The sequence below is a fragment of the Lacerta agilis genome, chromosome 4, assembly GCF_009819535.1.
Source record: "Lacerta agilis isolate rLacAgi1 chromosome 4, rLacAgi1.pri, whole genome shotgun sequence".
Lineage (NCBI taxonomy): Eukaryota > Metazoa > Chordata > Lepidosauria > Squamata > Lacertidae > Lacerta > Lacerta agilis.
In genome coordinates, this window is record NC_046315.1 from 71,051,994 (window position 1) to 71,076,665 (window position 24,672).

The 24,672-nt window shown below is 41.7% G+C and overlaps 1 protein-coding gene across 1 annotated transcript in view; it reads left to right on the forward strand.

The window, feature by feature from the left end:
* The window catches only part of GABRB3 (gamma-aminobutyric acid type A receptor subunit beta3), a 184,791-nt gene that overhangs the window by 120,590 nt on the left and 39,529 nt on the right, over positions 1-24,672 (forward strand).

The window sequence follows — 24,672 nt, forward strand, 5'->3', positions numbered from 1 at the left end:
CTTTCTTTTGCTGGCACTCCTTTATAAATTGCTGAAACACACATGGCTTTCATAACCATTATAAATACGTGCACCTGGGGTTGAAAGAGGAATTGAAGAGGGCATGGTTCTTAAACCGGGATTGAAAGCCAATTATTGAACATTTTCAAAATTAGGTTACAGAATAGTAGGGGTTTTAAGAGGATTTGCATGGTTGCTTTTTATTGCCTCACGGACACACATAAATAGTGCTTCTGCTTAAACTTTTTTTGAGTGTGGAAGAGAATTTAGACATACAACCTTCAGCTGGAGTGCCATTCAAATGTCAGGAAAAAGCTGTACCACTTGAATCTCCTGAAATTATGAAGGACGTCCTAATTATTACAAACTGAAATGATTGGTTTGTAGTCCTTGATAGTTTTTTTTAATTAAATATTTTCTTGATTTACAAAGGTAGTGCAATGTCTCACTCATATTTTTTCCATGTAGCATTTTTACAAGTCAATTTCATTTGTTGAGACATTAGAAAATAAAGGTGGAAGGAGGTGGGTGGGATGGGGAGATGGGTGGGGTGGGGTGACGATGCTTCTATTTTACTTAATATATGTAGGGTTTGGTGTCAGCGTTGTTTGTGCAGGTTCTCTGTTGTTCACTTGTGTTCCTTTGGTGGTGAGAGAGGTCGGGGTTGGCGTAGGATGTGATTGTTCATTTGTGGTTGGCTGCGGTGGTCTTTGGTTTTCTGTGTGAGTGGGATGGGTGAGAGTTTTTGATCAGGTTAGCCATATTGATTTGTATGCTTCGGTAGATTTTTGTCATTGTCTTGTTGGGCTGTGTGTGTGATGAAGGGGAACCAAACTGGAGTGAAGGTGTCTTCTTCTGTTTGTCCCCGTGTCAGTTTCAGGTTACTGGTTAGTTTTTCTAGTAGGGCTGTTTCCTATACTACTTGGTACCATTGATCCATGCATACTCCTGACAGGTCTTTCCAGTGTCTGATTATGATGTTTCTGGCTGCTGAGAGTAGGTGGGTTATGAGTTCTTTGTGTTGTAAGTGGGCATTGTTGTCTTGGAAGATGTTTAGTAAGACCAATTCTGAGGTGATTTCTAGCACTTGCTTGGTTATCTTACCTATTTCTCGTATGGTTGTTGTCCAGAATAGTTGGATTTTGGGGCACTCCCACCACCTGTGGAGGTATGTGCCTGTGGAGGTGCACCCTCTCCAGCATTTTGGTGAGGTTCCTGGGCGTATTAGCGCTAATTTTTTTGGCGTTAGGTACCACCTGTAGGTTAGTTTCAGGGTGAGTTCTTTTCTTTTCATTGACACCCAAATGCCCTGGTTAGCACAACACCAATTACACACCCTCTTAAATAATCCAGCAGTAAAATCAGCAGCAACTAGACCCCTGACAACCTTCGAAAACCTCATCCTAATGACAAAGGGACACGGCAAAGGGATGGTATCTGCAATATACAAAATACTACTCAAAAACCCCACAAACTCCCTAGACGCAATCAAAAAACAATGGGAGGATGGCATAGGATATGAAATCAACCCCACCCAATGGACCAGAATGTGGTCCAAGTCCTTGATAGTTTTGAATCCAGCTGTGCATATGAGCATTTTGGGGACGAGAAAGGAGATTTGGTGCCATACAATGTCTCCTGACCGCTCCCCCCCCCCAATTCATTTTTCTATGGTTGTTTGTAGTTAATAGGTATTCTTTCTCTCTCCCTTAAACCCTTTTCCTTTTAATGCATGATCACCACCAGTCAGGAACCATGTACAGAGGGGGATGGCAACATAATGCTATATAGCCCATTCAGATCTGGCTCCCTAGCACATTCCTTGATACCAAATGAAACAGTTCCCCCTCTTATTCAGGAAGGCAGAAACACATCTCTGCATTGCAAAGGTGGTGATAATGTTCCTTGTGTTTTTTTGTGCTGTGCTCTGGTGCTTTAATTGCCTTCCTGGAAGAGTGTGGCAAGGCAGGGAGCATCAATAAGTTGGCTTGGAAACGAGGACACATTTCTGAGCTTTTCCCGCACTACTCTTGAAATCTGGGCAATTAAACTACTGTAGTGCATCATGGGAAGAAACAGAACATTCCCTAGGTGCTTTAGCAACACGGGCATATTCCCTTCCTACACACCCCTGCAAAATGGGTAAATCCATGGGCCTCTGTTTGAACTCCTGTACCACCACCTTCTGAAAAATGACTTCCCATTCTGTGCCTGAAATTTAAGCTCAAGACATTTTTTTCAAATGTAATTAAAGTTCCAAACATTCCACCGCATCCCCCGCAGCCTAAATCTAGCAAATCTTTGCACGTATGCTTGCAAAATACGTGATTTAACTGAATGACTGTAAAAATAAAATATAAATTTGTCTTAACTTTCCCCTAAGCTAAGATTTTGCTACCTTCCAATATCTCTCTGATAAAGTAGTGGGCTGAGTCTGTTTTGGCAATGGCATTCGTAATCCACCACAGTGGAAATAATATGCAAAATAGGAAAGGATTGCCATGCACTTCTGTAGAAACAGATTGAAAACCACTTGGGCCTCAGAATGGGAGTCACCTGAGCCCAACGACTCTCATGACAAATATGTAGTGCTTTCCCCTTATTGTCAAGGAACCCTACTTTCATGGTTATATCCTGTGTGAAATATAGAAGGGTTCTAGGCACAAGTAATACTTTTCGTTGAAGCTTACAAAGAGAATAATATCTCATTAGAATGGCATATGTGTCTGTTTCCTAGTTTGCTCCCTTCTTTTCATCCAACTGTGCCAGCTTAACCTGAAAGCATATCCTAATCCTTTTATTGTTGGCTCTCTGTCGTGCTTTTTCTTCATTTTGAAAATAAAATAAAATAAATGCTCATGCTTGATCACCAGGTGATTATATTTCTGTGGTCCGTGATCTGCGTTTCAGAGAAGACATTTTTGGCTTTTGGTTTCTCAAGACTTCTCAGATGTATGTTTGGGATATCCTCTTGTTGCTGCTGTAATGTTTTTCTGTTGCTAAGTGTCGCTCTGGTGCAGCTACAGTGCAGTTTCTGCTTCAGGATATATATGACGAGCAACAACATTATGGCATCACTTAAGGACAGAAAACAACATTAGCCCCTGTAGAATAAAGAAGGCCATTTAGCAATGCAAAGGTCCCAGCAGATACTTTTTCATTATCTATGAAGCAGTGGGGCAGATCCCTACAGTTCCATGGAACTAGACTACACTAAATATAAATAAACAAATCATGAGGGAGGGAGAGGAAATAAACCACAAGATTAACCAGTAGAAAAGAATTACCTGAAAATGTGGGTTTTAATATGCTTGTGGAATACATTAGGAAAAATGTAAATACATTTCTCCTCATCTGCTGAAAATATTACTGTCTTTGAATCTTTTAATATGACAACTCATTCTTTTTGTTAAAGATTGCATCTACTTGATGTGTGACTTTTTTTTCACCTCCAAAGTACAATAACTGCTCTCATGGAGATCCAATTAACAGTTTGAAAGAGCAAGGCTGTCATTAAGTTTCTAACTTTACATGAACACAGTAATGATAGCTAAGGTAGTTCTACAGCACTCTTTATATACTTGGCTGAATAATTTGTGTGTTTGTGCTGACACACAATTAAATTTTAATAGGCTGAAGTGAAAGTTCATATTGAAAAGTCTCTAGTGTAAGTGAAGCAGCCTGTCGTTTACTTGTCTGTTTCCTCCCACCACCAGCAGTGTTTACTTTCAAGATTTTAATCTGATGAAAATATTTAATTTTTTTTGCAAAGAATTAAACTTCTTCTTTCACCTCAACCCTTACTTCAGGTCTCAAGCTTGATATTATTTCACCATTACAATAGATCACACTCGAAAGGAACAGAATTAGCTGAAGCACGGAGATTTTTGTAAGTGCTTTTTATCTATTAGCAACACAAAGTTGAAAAACAAGTGTGTGGATTTTTTGTTGTTGAAATGCATCAATGTAATGGGTTTTGCTCTGGAGACCTCCCCACAAATTTTAAAACTGTCTTCTGTTGATGAAAGGAATCACCTCACTCTAGAGCACTGCCTGAGAATTGCTGCCTTACACAGTTATCTGGAAAGATGCAGGACATTATAAGTGTTGTCTGTGTGATAGCACAGCATATGTCTGGCAGCAGCTATATTTGCATGCAAGCACTGTCTGTGTTTTTGGGCCAATGCATACTGTAAGATCCTTTCAAATGCTGTGTCCACAATGTGCTGCGAATCTGCCAGCCCATGACATACTTTTCAGGGCAATTATGTTTTGGCTGCCTCAAAATGAAACTTTTCGGCTTGAGAATAGTGAAAACACAGCAGTGTTCTAGCGAATCCTTCTTTACTGCTGGCAGGCTCTCTGTTAAAGAAGAATGCTAAGAGACTACATCTGCCTAATATGTAGTCACGATGCCTTCAGAGCAGAGTAAAGCATACAGGATAAGACTCCAAATTATGCCAAAGAAGCAATTATACTGTTGGCCTGCATCGGTAATGCAATATATATTTGTGCTCTAGTCTCATTAAAGTCAAAGTCAGTGATATCTAAGTGCATACCTAAAGTCGGAAATAAGATTTCGATCTGCTTCTCTCAGGCTGGATTTGTGGGTCTGGCTGCAGACTTGATGGCGTTTGTGCCAAGAGAGCCAATGCCTATGTTTAAAATTCTACCACTCCAGATAAAATGTGTTAGGCCTTGGTCAGTGACTGATTGCTGAATTGAACAAGTGCTGAACGACTAGCAGTGTTTACCCTGTCCACTGATTCTCTCCTATGCAAGCAGAAAGACCCTAAATTAAATTCACGATACTGCTACCTCCTCAAAATTTTAATCAAATTGTGCCCCTCTGTATTTGGAATGTAACCTCCACGTAGGTTGCAGCCTTACTGCATAGTAATCATGTTTACTGTACATATGGTCGCAATCAGATGTTAAATCATACATATTCTGGAAGATATGCCCAAGTCTCCCTGTCTTACCCACATGTACAGTAGTTTTAGATTGGCCACAGTATGAATTGGTTCCAGGGGTGTACCTAAGGGGTTAGAGAAACAGGCCACCTCCGAGGGCGCAGACCCAGGATGGGTGCAAAAATCACACCAGATTGCTCCAACCAAGGATAAAGAGTTAGTTATGTAGGGTGACATGCACATTGCCTGGATGGCAACTGAGATTGTGGAGTGGGTGGGTTGAAAGGACAGCTGGGGTAACAACCGCCATCTTCTTCGCACTCACTGTTAGCAGGGGATGTTAACTTCTCCCAACTCCTGTGTGTGTGTGTGTGTGTGTGTAGCCCTCAAAGCCCCCCTGCTTCCCTGGGGATCCAACTAGGTCCCGCCTGCCTCTTTCCCTGCTTGTCACTCTTGTGCAGGACTCACTCGTCTGGTGACTATTGTGGTAAAGTGATTTTTGGGGGAAGGGAAGGGGGTTGCTGATACAGCTCCCTGCCAAGGGTGCAAGGGACCCTAGGTACGGCTCCGACTAGTTCTTAAGTTTGGCTCACAAATTTGAAAGCAGGAGGTCTGTATATGCTGTAACATCGAGCCTATGTACTCACCCATGAGAAGTCAATTTATGTTTCTTTGCCACATGATCAGGGTTCCTATAACAAACTCTTTTTGCGATATAGTTGGTTGTACATTACATCACAGTTAAGACGGGATAAAATGCATGCCTGTTCCCATTGCTTCTCTCAGTACATGTTCAGTATGTTTATATGACTGGTGTAGTCATTGGCCCCATTTCTGCATGGAAGCTTGCCCAATGGAAAGATCTCCCTCTCCTCCTCCTGCTGCACACAGTTCTGGGGGGCTCTCAGGATTCCCTGCAAGCCGATGCAGGGGGTAAGCAGTGGGAAAAGGGGACATTCTCATTGTGCAAGTGGAATTCCTTCCGCAGGGCTTCCGCTGACAGGTTGCATTAGGTCAGGGGTCTGCAACCTTTAAGACACAAAGAGCCACTTGGACCCGTTTTCAAAGGGGGAAAAAACAACTGGGAGCCGCAAAACCATTGCGACATTTAAAACAAATATAACGCTGCATATATTGTTTCTTACCTTAATGCAATAATAATAAATAATGTATAGGAGCCAATGCAAAGTATAATTAGTAAAAACAACAAGAATAAGTTCTTACTTTTTTGCATTGACTCAGGGGCGTACCCAGGATCAAAACTAGGGGGGGGGGCAAGCCATGGTCGTTCAGGTTGTGACATTTCAGCACGGAAAGGCGAATGAAACCAAAATTTTAGGGAAATTATATATAATTATAGCAGTGCTTTATTACAGTAGTTATTACAATTATTTGCTTGGTTTTTTTAAATTTTTATTCTAGTTACATGTCTTATACCAGGGGTGGCCAACTCCCAAGAAACTGTGATCTACTTTCAGCAGTGATCTACCCCCGTTTTTTGGGGTTCAGCTCAAAGTTGTTTTTGGGGGGGTGTGGTGGGTGGGAGAGAGGGCTTCCCCCTCTAAGATAGGTTGGCAAGCAAACTAATAAAGAAAGAAAAAGGGGGGGAATGGAAAAGTGGGGTGGAAAAATATAAATTGGGGGTGGGGTGGGGTGGGGAGAATATCTTTTAAAAATATGTAGTAGTTTAAAAAATAAAAATAAAGGGGGAAAATCTTTTTCTTCTTTTTCCTTTTTTGAAAAAAAAAAAAACAAAAGGGGAAGAGAAAAGAAAAAGGGGGGATAGAGGGAGAAAAGGGTAATAATAAAAATTCAAATAGAGTGGCTGCAGCAGCTGTGGGGGGTGTTTGTTTGTTTTTTGTTTGTTTGTTTGTTTTAAAAATGGGATTTCTCCCCTTGGATTAAAAAAGGAGGGGAGGCAGAAAAAGAGGGGGGGTGGGAGAGCAAGGCAAAAAGCCCAAAAGCAAAAAACAGGTTGGGGGGGAATCACGCCAGGCACTGCAGCGCGCCGGCCTCGGGGCTCCGGGCCCCCGAGCCGCCCTTGGGGCCGTCTTGAGCATGTACACCGCCCGCAGCGAGCGCTGGTGAAGCACCGGTTGGCGGAGGTTTCAGAAGCAGCCCGGACGTTTTCGCCGCCGCCCCCCCCCCAAAGCAGCTCTACTTCATCCTGTCGGCGACCATCACCGCCCTCCCGTCACGGCGACGCCTGGCCCGCCTGCTCATTGGCCGGACGAAGCATCGCTCTCCCATGCCCGCCTCCCACCTTCATCCTCTGTGGCTACCTCGGCGGTAAGGCCCCGGCTCTGAGCATATGCGCCAAGGCATCTGTCCTGCCAATCGGCACGCCGAGGTGGTAAAAGCTCAGCCCTCCCCACACGCTTATTGGTGTGAAGAAGTCGCTTCCTCTCTCTGGGAGTGGTCAAGGTGGACATCAATCTTGGGTCTGTCCTCGAGAACCCCGAGAGGGCTGAGAAAGACCGCCCAGCTGTTCAACGCTGATGCGGATTATTCATGGTTTTTTTGGCCCTTTTTTTGCCGATAACCATTTAATTATTATTGAAAGGGCATTGAAAGGGGGCATGCCGGAGCCGCGGGAGACCTGTCAGAGAGCCGCATGCGGCTCCGGAGCCGCAGGTTGCTGACCCCCGCATTAGGTGAACCCCACTCATTGTAACTTAATCCATATGAAATATAGCCAAAATGGAAAGAAGCAAATACGGTATTTAAAATAATACCATCTCTCTTTTTGCCGATGTTTGTAAAGTGAAAAGGAAGAAATCAGGGTGTGTGTTTTTTAATGGAGTCAGTATTTGAGTTTCAAATTCAAATATTAGGAAAGATTTCTTACACAAGAAGTTGATAAAAATCATATTGTTGTTGGTTAGACAATTTCATTTATTTCAAAAAGATGGCACACTGTAGGAATATAGTACAGTCCAGGGGTGGTTGGAAGATAGATTAGTTGCAGGGGTTTCTGACTCCCAGTTTGTCTAAAAAAAGGGACAAAATAAAGGCTTCCCCCCCGCATCTCAAAAGTAGGTTGCTGAAATGTGTGGGGAAGCCAGGAGTGGATTTTTGTATGAAAATACTTATGAGCTCAGAGCCTACACCATATATTTAAAACACATGGTTCCCACCCGCTACCAAATCCTGGGAACTGCAGCTTACCCTTTACACAGCAACAATTCCCAGCACCCTAACAGTTTTGCATCTGCTGGCAGCTGGCGGGCCTCAGTGGTTCCAGTGGAAAAACAAACCAGTTTCCAGAAGCATAAAGCCTGCCCAACCCTGGGGTAGTCAAGATATGTTTAGAGCAAAGTATCTAAAGATTTATTAACAAATGCTACAGTAGCCTTCCAGATGATAGATCTACGTAGGATTAGGAGTAGCAAAGCCCACTAAAATAGAGAAAGGAAAAGAAACATTATTGGATTACAACAGCTCAGTGCCAGGTATTTAATGTGGAGCACTACATGGAGGGGGGTGGGGGAAACACGAGATAGTTCACTCAAATAGAGTTATCCCTGACTGTAATTTGTAAGGCAATAATACTTTTGAAACCTCATAGATTCCAAAGTGACTCTCTTAGTACAATTCTGGAATTTGCGACTTGCAGTTTGCAGCTCTCTAAATCATATTCACCTAATATAAATATCCACTGTCCTCAGGATACTCTATTAATTTTCTGCTTAAACTGTTGCTTTCCCTTAACATTAATCACTTTAGTGGAATATTTACTCACACGTTATTCACTGCAAGAGAAAAATCAGAGCACCAAAAATTAGCATGTGGCATATATGATCATCCATGACCTATCAAACTGGTGAGGTTGAATAAGTAATTAACAACCTGAAAAGTAGATAATAAATACAATATATATAAATACAAATTTCCATATAAATTGGGAAAGTGAAAAATTATTATCATTTGTGCAAAAAAATGACAAATATAGTAGTGGGACTGTGAAATATTAATGCCCATTGTTTCCACCTCTAATTTCAATTTTTGAAATACAGTATTGGTATTTGAGGTAATATTGCAATTCGCTCAGGAGAAGTATTGAATTGTCATTGTGGTGTAGTGGATAGACTAGTGCTGACCTTGGCCCAGCAAGACCTTAGTTCAAATCCTTGGGTGATCGTGAAGCTCATTGATAGCGTTGTGGACCAGTCACAGTCTTTCAGTCTTATCTGCCCCACATAGGTTGTTGTGATGATGAAATATTGGTGAACCCAGGGGTGCCAACTTGAATAAAATATTGGGCGGGGCAGGTAAGCCCCACCCCCACATAACTGAACACATGACGCGGTGCATGTGCACCATTTGAATGGCAATGCCCATGAACTTTGGCCCTTTGGCTCCCCCAATAAAATAATTGAGGGGGCTGGGACCCCAGTCACTAGGAATCTGCTCCTGTGAATGAACCCCCCCCCCCCCGAGCTCTTTGTGGAGCTCCTGCTACAACTACTAAAAAGAATAATTCTCATAAACACTTTCCCTTGACATTACAAGCCCTAGAGATGTTTTGGTGATGCACAATTATATTTATGTACTCACCCCACTTCCTCTCATACACATTTAGTTTTTCTGTAGGTTTCATTGTTGGGAAAATAAAGTTTCCTAGAATATTACAGTTTTGTTTTAAGTACCCAAATTAAGCTGTCAAACCCCTTTCCTGCACGTCCTTGTCTTGGATATGCTGAAATCTTTCTGAACTCCGTGTTTTGCATTTTCCTGTTTAAAAGTATTGCTCATTAACACACAAACTATGGTTCTCTGTCATCTGTATACAGTATTGTATATATCTGTGTAGATTTTATTTATATCTGTGTAATTATATATATATAGAGAGAGAGAGAGAGTATTGCTCATACCTTAGTTTCTTGTCTGATGTACCTTCTGCTCAACTGAACAGTTCACTGCAAAAGGGTCAGAAACCATGTCTCTAGTATTTTTTATTTAAACAATGTGTGCTGCCTTCAGTTCTGGTAATCCTGCCTGCATATTACTATGAATTCAATAATATTGTTTAAAAGTGTCACTGAGGTAAGTATTCTAGGATCTGCAGTTTTCAAAGAGGAAGTGATTAGTGAGAATGGGTGGAAGAAAGCAGCAGAACCTAAATATCGTGGCTGACCACTGAATCAGGCTATCGACATACTTCAGTGGAATCAGGGCCATACAGGTGAACTCATCAAAACTTAGTGGCAAAAGCCATTTAATTTAAAAACATAGTGCCTGCTGAATCAAGCCAGTAGCCAAGTCTAGCCCAGCACCCTGTTCTCGCAGAGGCCAACCACATGCTTATGGAAAACCTGCAGGGTGGGCCTGGGTAAAAAGGTAAAAAAAAAAAATGGTAAAGGACCCCTGGACGGTTAAGTCCAGTCTAAGATGACTATGGGGTTGCGGAGCTCATCTCACTTTCAGGCCGAGGGAGCCAGCATTTGCCCACAGACAGATTTCCGGGTCATGTGGCCAGTATGACTGAACTGCTTCTGCCACAACAGAACACCGTGATGGAAACCAGAGAGCATGGAAACGCTGTTTACCTTCCCGCTGCAGTGGTACCTATTTATCTACTTGCGCTGGGGTGCTTTCAAATTGCTAGAATGGCAGGAGCTGGAACAGTGCAACCTTACATATAAAGCATTGCAGTAATCCCACCTAGAGAGGTTAGGCTGCCACTTACTCACCTTTGCACTAGACTAAAATGCTGCACATGCTGTAACTTTTCTTCGTAGAGAATTTCTGCAGACCATTGATCATTTTGGTTGCCCTTGTCTGAACCTATTTCAACTCTTCAATCCCTTCTGTGAGGTGACTAGAACTGTATGCGGTACTCCAAACAGGGTCACACCATAGATATGTATAATGGCATTATTTATATTGGCAGCTTTATTTTCAATTCCTCTCTTAGCTTGGAATCCACCTTTTTCACAGCTGCTGCAAACTGGGCTGGTGCTTTCACTGTGACCCTACTAAGGTCTTGCTCTTGGTCATTGACTGCCAATTCAGACCCTATGAGCAAACAGGAAATTAAGGTATTTTGCCCTTACATGCACCACTTTTTTACACTGAATTGCTTTTGCCATTTTAATGCCCATTCACTCTGTTTGGAGAGGTCCTTTTGCAGCTCTTTGAGGTGCATCATCGTTGAGAACAACCACAATTTAACTCATGCTTCTTCACATGAAACTAAGTCCATGTAGTGATTAAAATGCGCTCAGTAAAATAGGCACGATTACTTATCAGAAACAGCAAACTAGACATAGGATTCACCCAATTTCCTACATAAGAGTGTGAAATTCATCTTGTATGAAACAATCCTAAATGACTGTTTAGGTTACGGGGTGAATCTTAAAGTCTTTAGCTCTTTTTTAGCTATTCAGAAGTTCAGGGGTAATGAGTATGCGGGGGGGGGGGGAGGAAGCAGCTGGCATCTGTGACTTTCCAAGGCAATTAGGGACCAGTGGAATGTAAGTAAATCTCCGAGGGTTATGCTCATAAGAAAACACACACTTCATCTAAATTTCCTGAACTTCCTGCTATATGGGGAACAAGGCAAAACAGTGTTTTGTGGTTATCTGTAGTAGTAAAATCCTACGTATTGCTATTGCTGGCTATATTGCTATTGCTGGCTATACTCTGTGTAAATCAGTAGGTTCATGTTTGGTGGGACCATCCTCTTTACTCTGACATCACCGCGTCAAAGTTGGTCAAGAATGAGAAAGTGGCAAGGTTGGGGCTGTATGGCTGTGGTGGCAAAGCCAATCTGGTGCTTCGGCTGGTTTGTTCTCATAGTACCACCCTCACTGCTGCTCTTCCCAACCCCAACCCCATCCAGATAAACTGCTCCAATGCTAATGTCAGGAAAATGGTTCTGTGGCTCCGTCCTATCATTCTGGCCACTATTTGTATGAATCGTGTGAAGAGCTGTCACCACATTCTACCTAGGACTCAGCTATACAGCTGCGAATAAAATGTTTTAAGTGCAATATACAATGTGACACTAGATGGCAATGGTGAGCCTTATGGGAAATTCAATGTGTTTTTAAAAAAACTTAAAAAAAACCATTTTCAGAGCTTTTTTAAATATGTGTGTAGATTCCACCCTACAGCAAATTGCTAGACCTACCTTTTTCCTAGTGGGTTTTATTTTGTTTTGTTTTGTTTTTTTAAGAAACATCATGGAAGAGAAGAGACCTTAATTTAGTAAACCCACAAAAAGTAAACCCACCTTCCAAAATCCATATTAGGACAATACTTGTCAAGGACTGGCTGGACGAAGAGGAGTGGTGGGAGGCAGCAGCCAGGGAACCCTCAAGGGAAAACCCAGAGGAGGAAGGCGTCAGAAACTGAAGGGTTTAGTGAGCAGGAAGAACCTGTGACAGGGAGCAGTTCAGACTCCAAGGCTAAAACAGAGGAGGTTGGTCAAGAGGCTGCTGAAGAAGCCAGGGAGTCTCTCCCTCCTGCTGTGACAAGCTCCTCTTCCCCCCTGGTTTCCAAGAACAAGCAGCGTAGTGCAAAGAGCAGAACAGAGATCAGAGGTGCACTGACACAGTTTGAGACGCTTGGGAAACATCTTGGAGAGGGGGAGCCCTGACAACTGTTCCAGAGAGGCAAGACCTCATGGGAAAGTGTTGCTGAGACCACTGGGCTGAGTTTATGTCTGTTTCCTTGAATAAATAGTTCACTTCACTGAAAATGGACGTCCGGTTCTTTTAGTGCTGAACTGCGTCTGACTCCAGACCTGACAATACCTTTCTTTGGCAAGTCAAAATACAGTGCAAGTTTTTGAGTTTTCATTATGCTAAATAAAAAACAAAACGACCGGGGGGGGGGGAGAGGGAACAGCTGGCTTATATGTTCCCAAGGATTTGAGGTCAACCATTTTTTGCTGATTCTGCCCAGCAGCCTCTGGTGGTAGCCGTGAAACCTGCATAGCACCTAACAAAGCCTCATTTTAATGTCCGCTACATACCCCACCCTGCCAATTCCATACTGAGACCGAGATCCCTTTTCCTTGTTCCCCTTGCTTTCTCTGTTTACCATCTAGCCTGATGGAGCGTTCTGAAGAACTCAAAGGCATATTACTATTTTCCGACGTTTTCTTTGGCCTAATGTGGTTTGGTGTAGTCTTTCATGGTGCATTTTTTTTTAATAGCGAGATTGGCATGCACGAGGTGGAAGAGGGAGTGTGTTAATTTATAGCAAAGTCCTACCTCTCCTCAGGGAAGCATGGAGAAAATTGTCTGTTAACAAGCCTTGCCTGCTAGGACTATTGCTATAGGTGATTCAGTTTAATCATTGTTTCTGGCCCCGAGCACTGCCTAAATGCTCATGCCAGTCCTAGAACAGCTCTGCTAAGAATAACTTGCTTTCAGTCAGAAGTGGGAAATTAAACACAGTGAGGGAAGAAGCATCATGGTAAACAGAGCAGCAGAATGCTAATAGGATAGGTCATGTGATAATTCTTCCTAAAAACAAAAACACAACACAGCGCCTTCAGCTTAATCAGAGATTAAAATACCAGAAACCTTGAGGGTTCTCTGTGGTAATCTCTGCAGCGCGGCTAAAGAAAATGGTTATGTAGCTTCAACAAGCGTTGCATGTAATTGCTGTTTTACTATGCAAGAAATTTTCGCTTATTTTGTGCTGCCTCAACACTTCTCAGAGTAAAGCTTCTATTTAAAATATGAATTGACGTTTTAGAGGATAAACAACATACTAGATAGTGTTTAATTAAATGCATTGGCCCAAAGTCATCCTTCATATAGCTTTGCTGACTGACTTCATAGCAATTTTAGCATGAATTAATTGGGGGTCTTGTTTCTATATCTTGATATTGTTATGCATGTTGTTGTTTTACTCTGACTGGCAAAAGCTATTAATGGAAGGAAAAACAGCTTGCCCGGCCCCATACTATAAATGTGTTAGTGGAATAATATTTTTAGCCATTCTGTTGGCACAGCAACTTTCCTGGAATATGCAGCTTGAAGAGGATATGATATACAGTAACACTATTGCCATTTATTTTAGCTCATTTCCATAACCTATTGATCATGCTAATTCTCCCTGTTTTCCCAGAGTCAGTTGCTAAGTTTGAAAAATTCTGTATTTCTGGAAAATTCGGCTGCCTTCTCTTCAATCTTTTTCTTTTCTTGTTTGCAGACTTTCACACTTCACTGGTGCAGAAATGCACCAAAGAACTGCAAGATTCTTACAGTTATTCACCAAATGTTTTAAGCCAGAATTCATTTCCACTTTAACCTTAAAATAATCATAATCAGGAATGGAATTTGAAGGCAAACATTTACATGTTGCAAAACCTCAGATTGTGTGGGGTACAGGGAAGAAAGAGGTAACAAATGGTTGGCGATCCTTGTGGTGACTTGATTATGATTGCCTGTTCATAATGGAACTAACGCTCTTCCTAAATTAGCAGGTTTTCAGTCTTAGGTTGCTCTGGGCCCTGCTTTTGTTCCTGTTCTATGCCAAGTCCATCTACCTAAGTACTGTTTGCGCCAGGGTTTGCCAATGTTTTTGGACTCATGGGCACATTTTGCTGACATCTATGACTTTCCAGTTTGAATTTCGAGAGAGTACTTGTGGGTGCCAGTCACCAAATGGCAGCCAGGTACATGTGGCATAAGCTGTGGCATAAGTTCTAATGGCTGCTGTGGAAGCATTACATGATACAAAATTAGACAATACAGCTATGGTTAAGCTTTCCCAATAATATTGGGCAGTATTCCCATAATATTGGGCAGGGGGTTGAGCTGGATGGCCCTTATGGTCTCTTCCAACTCTATGATTCTATGATTCAGTGAAGCTTTACACAGAGTAGACCTATTGAAATTAATAGACCTAACATAGGTGGAATCTACACACATATTAAAAGACGCTGTGAAAATGCTTTTAAAAAAAAGTTTTGAAAAACACATTGACTATTGCATAGATCAGTTTCACCATCTAGTGTCACATTTGTATATTGCACTTTACAACACATTTAAAACGTTTTATTTGCAGCTGTATAGCTGAGTCCTTAGTCATTAATTTAAATTGGTTTACTCTGAGCAAAAATTACTTGAATGCCACCTTGTATTTCCATGCTAGAAAAGGCTTGTGCTGTTGAATTCCTGCCTGTCATACAGCTGTTGAAGGCACAAGAACCTTGTTTTTCCACAGTGCCAACTCAAAACCAAAGCCTAGACTCTCCCATAAAACAGGGAGATACATACTTCTGAGTGGACATATATGCCATTGTATAAGTTATCTATGCAATGAATTATTAATGAGTACTTGGTCTTCAGCTCCTGCACAGCATGATACATATGGAAGCCTCTTTGCAAAGTTTTCTCATTTGTCTTTTGGAGAGAGGGGTGATCCTTTAACATCCACCCACACTTAACTGTGTAACAGTCTTTACAGAAAATAATTTCCGAGGACTACCTGATCTCAGGCGAACCCAGCACAGGAAAGCTTGCATCCTGGTTGCTAGGGAGAAGGGAAGGGAGATTCCGTGGTCTATTAGATATGGAGATTCCGTGGTCTATTAGAAAATAAGACAGAAGCAGGTAAAGTACAGGAAAGAGGAGAGCAGCTCTTTAGGACTCCAGGCATTCCTATTGCCTGGTGTCCAGACAACTCATTTATCAACCTCAGCTTTGACTGCATTCATTGGCTAAAAGCACGGACAGGTGGAAGCAGCCAGGCTGGCTCATTTCATAGAAACTGTTTAGAAGGGCATTTATACATTTCGTTTCACAGCTTTCTTTCTAGGAGGGCTAGAGACTCCTTTAACAAAACGAAAGCTCAGTCTGGAGCTGTTGCCTGGAGGTGCCAGTGAAGGCCAGCATGCACCAGGTTGGTGACCCCTGGTGCTTTGTGCTCAGCAGTCTTTCCCAGGAGTCTTTCCCAGGCTCTGTGGAAATAGCAGGGAATGAACCTGGGGCCTTCTTCCAAACATTAATTGCAGGCACTATCCCTAGATCCAGTGCTATTTTTCTAGAAAAAGAGGTGCTTGAACTCACAATGAACATCTCCCATGTTCTCTTAGAATGCCAGGGACACCCACCAGAGAGGTGCCAGAACTGAGTTCTGGCGAGTTCCAGCTCAAGAATATTTTTTGCCCAAATCTAGCTCCCTATACCGATTAATTTTGTTTCTGTGTTATATTCTGCAACAGACTGACGTAACTATCAGATGAGTTACCCACTGGTCTAAAAGCAGAGTGGTAGACTAGCCTCAGGAGAACTAGACTATGCTCTACTGACTTCATTGAAGGTACTCTGGCAACATGGTGTAGTAACAGATTCAAGAACATGGCCTGGAGGCTGTGGAAGGAAGTTTTAGATAAAAGGGAAGCTTAAGAAGAAATAGTGATATATTCAGCTAAAGTGAAAGGCTTATGATGGAGGGTTTTTTTAAGAAAGAAAAAACATTTTGGGGTGGAGGAGTCAGAATTATGTGCATCTGCACGACAGCTGAAATACATTTTGTATTTTTCTCAGTCAAACCTACGTACCCATTTGTAACTTCCATGCAATTATTTTATGAGGGTTTACGAGACTTTTTTTTAAAAAAACTACACTCTGACCTTTACTAATCTAAAATTCTGTCGTTCTGAAGGAAAATTATGTTCCTTTTAGTACAAGCTGCTGTTCTTACGACAGCAGGGGCCAGCGAGTTAAAGCCCTTGCTCTCCTAGCCAGGTATCAAGCACTGTCAGGCGTGGAGAGTACTCCCCTCCCTTCGGTAACTTCACAGACAAGAATTAACGAACAGTTTATATTTATAGTCTCTTTTTTTATTCATTCATCAGGTTGCAAGCAAAAATTCACTTCTCTCCACAAGGAAAGCAGTTGGCTACTCTAAATCCTCCCCCTTCCGTCTCCAGCAACATCCTGGGCGCCAACAGGAAGTTCCTCTTCTCTGCATTGTTTGTTCTCTAATACGGACGGACCTCCTAGTTCTTGGGGAGGGAGGGTTCCCTAAACTCTCTAATGACGTCTCTGCTGGCTGTTCCCTCCCTTCTGTTTACCTCTTTCCATTATCTCGTAACTAGGTAACTTCTGTCTAAGCTGTTCAGTGTCTGTGTCTCTCTCTCTGCTCCTGAAACCGCTGGAAATCGGGGGGGGGGAATCTTCCCCCTCCTCATCCTCTTCAAAGAGGAGCTGATCTGTCTGAGAATGCTTTGCCAAATCAGATTCGGACCATTCCCTGACAGGCCCCCTGCACTGGTAATTTGTGAAACGGAAATCTTGTACTCAAGAGCAAACCACAGAATTGGCGCGATTAACATAGTGTATCCTTCGGTTGTAAGAGAAGATAGCATGGCCTTAGCTTCCAGCTTGGAAAGCACTACCCTGGGAACTCTTAATACTGGCTGTGGCTCTTTCCAACTGTGAGCTGCGAGCAGATGTTTAACTCTCTTGCATTGGTCTGCTTGCATGATCAGTGTTATTGCAATGGAGAGGTCAGTGGGCAGGGATTTGTGGCTTTGAAGTTCTACATTCACAGAGTCTGAATTCTAGATGATATAAGTCCCTTTCTCTAGGGCTATTGTGCATGAATGCTTGTTGGTAAGATTTAATGTATTAACTTTCTAACAAGCTGGGGGGCAGGGGCGGAATTACTGTGTTTGGCACTAACAAGGTTTCACAGAAGGTGCTACGCAAGCTTTCTTGGGGCAAGGGTGAGGATATATTATTAGGTGTGCTTTCCTGTTGCCCTCCTCTGCGCTTCTGATGGAGGGGTACCCTGAAGAAGTTATCCACAATTTATTTTAAGCTCCAGGTCAGCTCACATGGTAGAGGCATTCCTTCAAGTGTTGGGGCCCCAGAGCCATTTTATAGGTTAATACCAGAACCTGGAAGTGGGGGTTAGACTTGCAGGCAAGCAAGGGCCAGCATAACATGTTAAGAATGCCTGACCCCCCTATTAGTAACCTTGCTGATTTTGCACCATCTTCAAGGGCAGCCCAGTGTGTAATGGAGTGCAGTAACCTAGATGGGAGGTTAACAGAGTGTAGATCACTGATGCGAGGGCAGCAGCTGAGACACCAGTGTGAGATGCGGAAGCACGCTTTATACCATGGAGGTCACCTTTGCTTACAGTTGCAACAATGGCTCTAGGAGTAATTTCCAAGCTCTGGACCTTTTCCTTCCAGTGAAGTGCAACCACTTCAGAATGGGACGAACACCAATCATCCAGACTGAGCAAACAGCATCCACAAACGGCACCGCTGCCTTGTCTGGATTTGGACTCAGCTTATTGGCTCTTAACCTGACTGTTACCATGGCCAGGCACTTACCTAACATCTTGTTCACTAACGCGTTTCATGATGCAAGGAACCCGAGATAAAAACAATGTACGGATAATAAATCAAGCAAGCAAGCACGAGGCTAGGGAAACCTGCTGATGTCCACACAAACAACTGCCAAAAGGTACACTACTTCTCAGTACACAACAGAAACTTTGAGTGGGTGAATTTGCTTGCCAAAGACAGCTACAGTTGTGTGAGTCACAAGCAAGGAGGGAAAACCATGTTCTCCCTGTTTGTTCCAATAGGGTAAAAAGTAAGAGTAAATAAACCCTGCAATAATAAAGCAATCTCACACATGCAAAAGAAGCCTGTCAGCCTTTGACTTTCCATGTGAAATGTTTTCTGCAGGGGAAGAGTAACTAGCTCAGAGGAACATTGCATGTGCTTTTAATGAAAGGGCTGGTGCCATGCTGTTTTTATTGTAATTATTTGTATGGTTTTTAATAGATTTTTATATATGTATATAGTTTTACTTCTAACAATGTTTAATTTTGCATTGATTTTTTTTCTATTAAAACTATACAAATAGTTACAATAAAAACAGCATGGCACCAGCTCTTAAGCAGCCAGTTTCCAAAAGCCTATTGGAACATCAAAAAAAAGGCTTCACTTGTTGGCGGAAAGGTGGCAAGGAGGGAGCCAGTTTAGCTTCTTTAGGGAGGGAGTTCCAGAATCTGGGAGCAGCCACCGAGAAGGCCCTCTCCCACATCTTTTATATTATTATTTTATGTCAACCAGTTAGAAAGAGTTTTTAAAAGAAAAAAGAGCAGTCTGTAAAGCTTGTTAAATAAATAAATAAAATCATGCACCTCAGGTTCATAAAGTGGGATTTACTGGCTCTTCTGACCCAGATTCAGATTCTTTCCATCCCATTTCCATTAGATCTCTTTCAAGTATTGTTCTAGAAAACTGCCTAGGTGTGCATACTAAGTACTAAGCCAGCTAGGCTTTCAAGCTAAGCCAATTATGTGACCCTGCCATCACATCAATTTACTCTTCGACTACTGTGGTTTGTATTTAACGTGAGACGTTGCTTGGATCCAATCAAAACTTCACATTCTCTCAGTCAAATACTGAAATGTATAGTCTGGTTGATATTAAGTGCTTAATAAAATAGCCTAACATGCTTAATAAAATAGCCCAAAATGACTTTAATTACATGAATTCTGCTGTGATAATTGCATGGGGAGCAAACTCAAACATTAAAACTACCTCTTCAGGCTATGCGAACAGCATTTCCTGAATTCTATTAGAACACTACACATTTTCTTCCACTCTCAGAAGAAATTGCTGTAACTTCACTTTGAACAACAGTTTAATATGATGCTTCTTTTAATCGCTTATTTGCATTCATGCTCCATATCAACCTAAAGGTTTCCAGTAATATGGCAATTTCTTTTAAATTACAGTAAAGTGATACAGAAATAAAATATAACAAGCTCTGGAGCTGGGACGTATATTTTACTAGGAATAGAATTTTTAATTTCTTTTTTAAAATGCCAGGTAAATATTGACACTTATGCACCTCCTGTAAGTAAGCCGTTCATGGTGTATTAAGTTGTTCAACCATCAGTAATGCCTGAGTATAGTGAAAACTGATGCTTTCCTTGAAACAATTCACTTTTCCTTTTAGAACCTCCCCCTAAAAATAACTTAACTATTTAGCTAGATTATTCAGGACCATGTCAAGGAAACAATTTGGCTCGCCTAATGTACTTCTGTAGCTTTCTGAACCCTACTTTCAGGCTAAAGAAGGCAAGGATGCCCCAGCTCTGGTTAACTGTTTAGACTGGTCAATTTAACATCCATGGTTGCACAGTTAGATAGCCTAGTAAACTGGCATATACACAAGCTTCAGGCACCTGGACACAGTTCCTTTACCCCCACTTTGCTTCTCCCTTTGCAAAAACTCCCTTTGCAAAAACATCCTGTTATGTCCAAACCAGGAAACTGTAGCTAATGGCTTCCAAACAAGCCAGGACCTGGAAGCCAATTTTAAAGCATGGCTTAGTATCCTGGCTTGAGCAGAAGCCATTAGCCGTAGTTTCCTGGTTCTGATGTAACTTCTGTTTCCTGGCTATTCCATTGCTTGCGTGCAAGGAGGAGCACAGAGGCTGTATGTGGTTGCCTCAAAAACTCATGCATATATTTGCTTATCAAGCCAAGATTTGATTGTGCAAATACAGCCGATGTCTGCCATGGTGACCTAGAAGTTCTGAATGTATGAAAGGAGTTGCATATAGGCAGAGGCCTATATTGACTTCTGTAAGGAGGAAGCATGTAATGGAAAATGCCTGTGTCTTTGTGGAAAGATTAGGAAGCGCTGCACAATAGTATGTGATTTACTTATTAAGATATTTCTATACTGCTCTTTGCCAGAAATGATCACAGGAGAGTTTACAACAAGATACCTATTTCACTATAATTCATTTTACTATAGAATCATGTTCATGCATGTACAATCTTACAGCAAATTCACATAAAACATTTTCATTTACAACAGAGGACTCTTAAATGCCTGCATAACGTGAAACAGGCTTGGTAAGAAGGCAAGGGTTTCTTTTTGTGGTCACATGGCAGTTTTCTTTGAGGTTATATGAGTAAATGTATGCATTCCAGGGTATTAAGAAAATATTTTAATTTCTTAAAATACGTGGTATCTGGTATAATGAGAACTGATTCTACAACTGTATTTATATAACCTTTTAAAAAAAATCAAAACATAATTTTGACACGTTAGTGTGTTTTTTCCTACTTTGCAAAAATATCTGTCTTTATAAAAGACATCAGCTACTGTTATGATGTCCAGAATTTTTATGTTGGAATTATTTTTATCTAACTGACAGGAAAAAAAGAATCTCAAATGGAAGGCAGGTTTGGCCTCTAAATATATCTGATTAATGATATCAAACTGGCAAACAGCTCTGTAGTGCTATAGCTTTAAGCAACAAGATTTTCTGTGCCACAGCATTTTCTGCTCACCTATTGAGAGGCTGCATGACAATATTGCTGTATATAACTATTAGACTTAATTACAATGGCTTTACTTTGCCTTTTATAATGGCAAAATGTTCGTGGCTAAATATAGAACCATCCGCTTTCTACTGTGGATGCAGCATCTGTGAAATCTTAGGTTGTGTGCAGCTAGTTATCTAGCTTATTTCTGCAGTTAAGTTCAGTTCCCTGTGCAGTAAGATGCCTGAAGTATCAGAGCTGCACGTTTCTTCCTCGTGTTCCTTCCCTGTTTTTATATTATATTCTATCTGCTATTTTTCTTGGAATGATATTTTGGTCCCAAACACAGCCCAGCAATCCTCAGTACTAAAGGCAGCTCCCATTGTTTGGTCATGCTATCCTGCCGTATGCTGTGCTTGCCTATCCAGCGACAGTTGCAGTGGAGCAATATGCTCAAATTATACTGAAGGCAATCTGGTTGGCCTGATACCTACATCTTACCTTGCTGCATCTTCGTACCCCCCCAAAAAGGGGAAAAAAGGACAAATCAAGCTTCTAGTTTTTGTTTTGTTTTATCATTCATTTTGTCTGAGTTATTTATATCCCGTTTTTCTTTCTCAAAAATCCAAAGCAGCTTTCAGAACAAAATTTAAAACGAAAACATTATGAGCACACAAAAAAGCCCCTCCTGTGCAGCTCTACACCTCTTAGCCACTGGCTGTGGGGGCCAACACTGGTTTTCCCTTCTGCTTTCACTGTGCCTTTCCCCCAGACATTTTTCACTCCATCTGGAAAGCCATATGGGCCAACCTTCATAAGCCGAGTGGGAGTTGGATACAACTTCTCAGATGTGCTTCACCTGCCTCCCCTTTTTCTGGCACCAAGATCTTTGGTGAGTAGTTAGAGGACTATCTCACTGAATCCATAGACAAAAGAAAGACTCTGCCTTCAGCCAAGAAGGAGGACTGGAAGAGGCGCAAAACCAGTCTTACCCCCCTTCCCAAAGACAGCTCTCTGGGGCCCAGGACTTCTCTTCTTACCTGCCTTGGTGGGGTAGGCAGGACAGAACTTGTGGACATCAGCCTGACGGTTCAGGGGGCAGAACCTTTGACCCTTCAAAGTTCCCCAAGTAGGAGGGAAATTCCTCTTCTGTCTGGTCTGGAGCAGGTATAACATTGGTATAGCATGGGGGCATGACTTGGATTGTCCCTGACGTGGATATGGCATAAGTGTGCTGTTGCTCTGTGTCACTCATGTCCCACCCAGATCTCTACCCAGTTTTAGGCATTGAACTAGCATAAAAATATCTGCGGAGGGATCTGGAGTGCTCCACCAATATATTTTTAATGGTAGTCCACTAACATGACAGTGTTCCCACCATATGTCCTTTAACTGTCTTTTTAAAATTATTATTATTATTAGTATAGGGTTGTGCCCTAAAAGTTGCAGTGATTGTCTCCATTGTAGCTAAAACAATGGTGTACGGAAATGTATGTGTTTTAGGATTCAATGCATAAATAAATATACTTGTATAAAAGCCTTCTTTTGCTCATCTCCTATTACTTTCAAACTGTCTGCCTTTGCAATGTATTCCAAAACTGTGCACTGTTTTCACAGCATTATTCTGTCCATTCTTTGGGGCATTAGGTACCCCCATTCAACCTCTACCAAAGTGTATTGAGTCCAATAACCTCCTGTGTTACTTTTAGTAAAGTGTAGGTTGATGTAGAGCACGCCCCCCCCTCCATACTGAAGATTGCTAAGGGCGAAGCTGAATTTATTACTGGCAAATAGGCTGTTGTCCATTACGATTAATGTGTTATGGTGTACCTCTGTACTTTAAAAATTCTGCTTTACATATGGTATCAGTTTACTCTTACCTGTATATGTTGATGAAGGTACTTCAGAGTCTGTCCATTGCTTGTCAGCCTTTTAACACATCAAATTTACAGTGCTGATGAAACTCCCAAACTGCCTCTCCTGCAATATCATAAACAGGCACAGCATAATTTTGAGCATCAGTACTGTTGATAAAGGCAAGCAGGTTTTGATGAGCCAGATTCCCTTGGAAGCTTCATGCATGCTTCTTTAGTAAATCAAACTCAGGCAGCATAGGAACAAAGGACAGCAGAACTTGCCTCTCATCCCATCCTCATTTGCTAATGAAGTGTGTTTCCCTGCATACAACTCCTGAACAATAGTCTTATTTTTCTGGGCTTTTTGTGCTGAAACAAGCAATTTGAGTCAATATCATTTTGCCAAACCAGCAATTTGTCTACCCACAGTGCCTCCATCTTATCAGGATTCATCTTTAGTTTACTGGCTCTTTCCCTGTCCACTACCAATAATTGTAGCCAATAAATATTGATAAGCATTCTGGCCTCCAAATCTTATTTTACATGGTTCTCAGACTGAACTAGGTGTATATATGAACACAACCTGGGTTTTTGGCATCCTTTGGGCAAGCAGAATCTTGAAAATGCGAATCTGAGCTACATTTGAGCCTGCATTAAGCCAAGAGTTGCAATTTTGTTATTTTACTGTAATAATAAGGACCATGTGAGTCAAGCTTGTCTTCAGTTCTTTATCTATCTATTATCTACAGGTATCTATCTATCTGTCTGTCTGTCTGTCTGTCTGTATTGTATGTATGTATGTATGTATGTATGTATGTATGTATGTATGTAATCTGTGTGAACTAAGATTGGGGTTTTATCAACTGCTCTTGTTCATTTACCAAACATACTAGCTGTACAGGTGTGCTGTATATAAGTGGAAAGATGGGAATAAATATTTCTTCCCTCCACTTCCTGGTTCTTCTCACTGCCCATTTGTTTTCCACAGTATACAGCAATTTGTGGTATACAGAGCAACCTTTATTGATACACATGCAGTATTTGCACTGTCTTCAGGTGCCACTGTAATCCTAGTAGCGTTATGAAATATCTAATGAAATGCAAGACATCACACTCAAATAGGAGCCCTGAAAACAACTCATCTTTCCTCTATTCTGTATGGTAGGGAGGGGGAAATAATTTGATTTCCATAGAAGGACGTTGGGTAACTGTCAGTTATCAGAACTGACTAAGGAAGAGAATGAGGTTGGGTTGCACCAGACTCATCATGCTGCTGCGGGTGAATGCAGAGTTCTTTCTCCTCATTTTGCTCAAATATGACTTTTGCCGAGGCTCCAATACTCTCCTCCCCAGCTTTCAGAGAATCTGTTAGTTGCTCAAGCAGCCTTCTTGCACTTGTTTTGACCACACAGGCTGTCAGCACGTGATCAAAGAGACATTACTCCTGAAACACTTGATGATCAGTATGTTCTAGTCTTGGAAGGTTCTTCTGAACTGAGTAACACAGTCCTTTGCAGCTGCAAGGATATTAGGCATTTCAGGCTTTGAAGCGAGTCTTCAGCCATTTTTTGTTTTGTGGTGTTATTATTATTACCATTATTTTATTTATTAAATTTGTATA